The sequence below is a fragment of the Jaculus jaculus genome, chromosome 2 (assembly GCF_020740685.1).
Source record: "Jaculus jaculus isolate mJacJac1 chromosome 2, mJacJac1.mat.Y.cur, whole genome shotgun sequence".
NCBI classification, from domain to species: domain Eukaryota; kingdom Metazoa; phylum Chordata; class Mammalia; order Rodentia; family Dipodidae; genus Jaculus; species Jaculus jaculus.
In genome coordinates this window covers 4,852,431-4,855,161 of record NC_059103.1, presented here as the reverse complement: position 1 = coordinate 4,855,161, position 2,731 = coordinate 4,852,431, and positions in this window count along the sequence as shown.

The window sequence follows — 2,731 nt, the reverse complement described above, 5'->3', positions numbered from 1 at the left end:
CGGGACCTCGGCCCCGGGCCGCTGGCCTGCGCTCGGCGCTCTCAGGCAATCCCGGAGGCGGCGTCGAGGCCGGCCGGCCGGCGGGAGCCGAGGACGCTCGTCACGCTCCGCCAGCCGCTGCCTGGTCCCCGCCCGACCGCTGCTCCGCCTGACGTCACAAAGCCCGCCCGCGCCTGCGCACACTCCCCGCCCGGCCCGGCCCGGCCCCGCCCCCTGCCGGCTTGCTCCCGCCCACCCCCGCCCACGCACGCCGCCGGTGAGCGCGCATGCGTAAAGTGAAGAGGGCGTGGCAGGGGGGCGGGAAGCGGCGAGGCTGCTGCGTTGTGTGCTGGCGCCCTCTGCTGATGAAACCGAAAAGACACGCGGAGGGCGTGGTGGCCGCGAGCCTAGGGCAGGGTGGGGAGAGGGTCCTAAAACGGAAACCGAAGCGGTGAACCGCTGTCTCTTCTCTCTTTCACTGTCTGCTTGCAAAAAAAAATATTTTTTAAAAATTTGTATTCATGTGCAAGCAGAGGGAGAAGAGAGACAGAGAGAGGATGGGCGCACCAGGGCCTCTAGCCACTGCAAACGAACTCCCAATGCATGCGTCCCATGTGCATCTGGCTTACGTGGGTCTTGGGGATTCGAACCTGGGTTCTTTGGCTTCGCAGGCAAACGACTTAACTGCTAAGCCATTTCTCCAGACCCCCCCCCAATAAAATATTTTTAAAAAGAGATAAAGCCGGGCGTGGTAGTGTATGCCTTTAATCCCAGCACTCTGTAGGCAGAGGTAGGGGGATCACCGTGAGTTCAAGGCCAGCCTGACACTACATAGTGAATTCCAGGTCAACCTGGGCTACAATGAGAGCCTACCTCAGAATAAAAAGAGAGCGAGTGAGAGAGAGAGAGAGAGAGAGAGAGAAAGCAAGAGAGACTAACGACCGCCATGTCCTCAGGACAATGAAAATACTTGCCTCTGAATTACAGTCTTTCAAAATATTTTCAAAACTTTACTTGAGAGACGGTGAGAGAATGGGTATACCAGGACTGGTTTAGCTTATTTTCTCAATTTTTACTAACATTTTCCATGATTATAAAAAGTATCCCATGGTAATACCCTCCCTCCCCCACCACTTTCCCCTTTGAAATTCCATTCTCCATCATATTACCTCCCCATCTCAATCAGTCTCTCTTTTACTTTGATGTCACGATCTTTTCCTCCTCTTATGATGGTCTTGTGTAGGTAGTGTCAGGCACTGTGAGGTCATGGATATCCAGGCTATTTTGTGTCTGGAGGGAGCACGTTGTAAGGAGTCCTATCCTTCCTTTTGCTCTTACATTCTTTCCGCCACCTCTTCCACATTAGACCGTGAGCCTTGGAAGGTGTGATCGAGATGTTACTCAGTACTCCAGTCACTTCTTTCCAGCACTGATACCTTCTGAGTCATCTCAAAGTCACTGCCCTCTGAAAAGAGAAGATTCTCTACCCAAAGTGAGAGTAGCATTAATAAGTGCTTACTGGGCAGTTTGATAAGCATAGTATATACATTTTTCCAGACATCAGCAGATGTTACACCCCTAGGGCTCATGACTACCCCTGTTTTAAGTTTTCAGTATCAGGGATGTGTTTCCCCCCATGGAGCGGGCCTCCAGTCCAATTGGAAGGCAGTTGGTTTCCACCATGACAGACGTGCCACTATTGCACCCGTTGGCTCATTTGGGATGGCTGGCCAATTATAAGGCTTGCAGTGTCCACTGTTGAGTATCTTCATTGGTGGTATCTCTTTCTCCCATTGAACTACATGTATAGAATGGCTTCTTCCAGCTTTCTGTCAGCTGGTCTACATGGGGGAGGTTATCAGCTTAGTTACATCAGGATTTCTCAGTGGCCTTGCAGCCCAATATGTGAAGTCTTCAGCAATAGGGTCTTACCATCTATTCCTGTGGGAAACCAAGGGCCTCGGCAATGGCCTGTAATGTTTTGGGGGCATCAGGGACCTCCCTGGCCAACAACTCACTGGAAGGTATCCCATCTCTAGCACTGAAAATTTTCTAATAACCATCTATGGCTCCAGTGTGTTCCATTGTCCAAAAAAGTAGGTTTCCATATGATTTATTTATATCCTCTTAGATTTTGATTAGCCCTCCCTCCACCTTTCCTTACTCAATCTCTTCCCCTGACCTCACTTAGACCATTTCACCCCCATTTATCTGCTCTTCTACTTACATATGTACAATACCATTCTATTAAGTACCCTCCTCCCTTCCTTTCTCTTCCCTTTTCACCTCATTTTTTTAATCCCAGGCTGTGGGAGGCGAAGGTAGGAGGATCGCCATGAGTTCAAGGCTACCCTGAGACTATATAGTGAATTCCAGATCAGCCTGGGCTAGAGTGAGACCCTACCTCAAAAAAAAAAAAAAAGATAGATAGATAGATATTGTTGATTAATTTGCAAGGAGAGAGAGAATGGACTTTCCAAGACCTCTTGCCACTGTAAATGAATTCCAGACACATGTGACACTTTGTATGTTGGCTTTCTGTGGGTACTGGGGAATCAAACCCAGGCCATCAGGTTTTTCAAACAAGTGTCTTTAACCATACAGCCATCTCTCCAGCTCCTGTTTTTCCTTTTGAGACAGGGTCTCTAGCCCAAGCTAGCTCCAAACTCACAATGCAACCAAGGATGACCTTGAACTTCTGATTTCTGATAGAGCTAATGATAGAACCTAGGGCTCCATTCCTGTTGGGCAA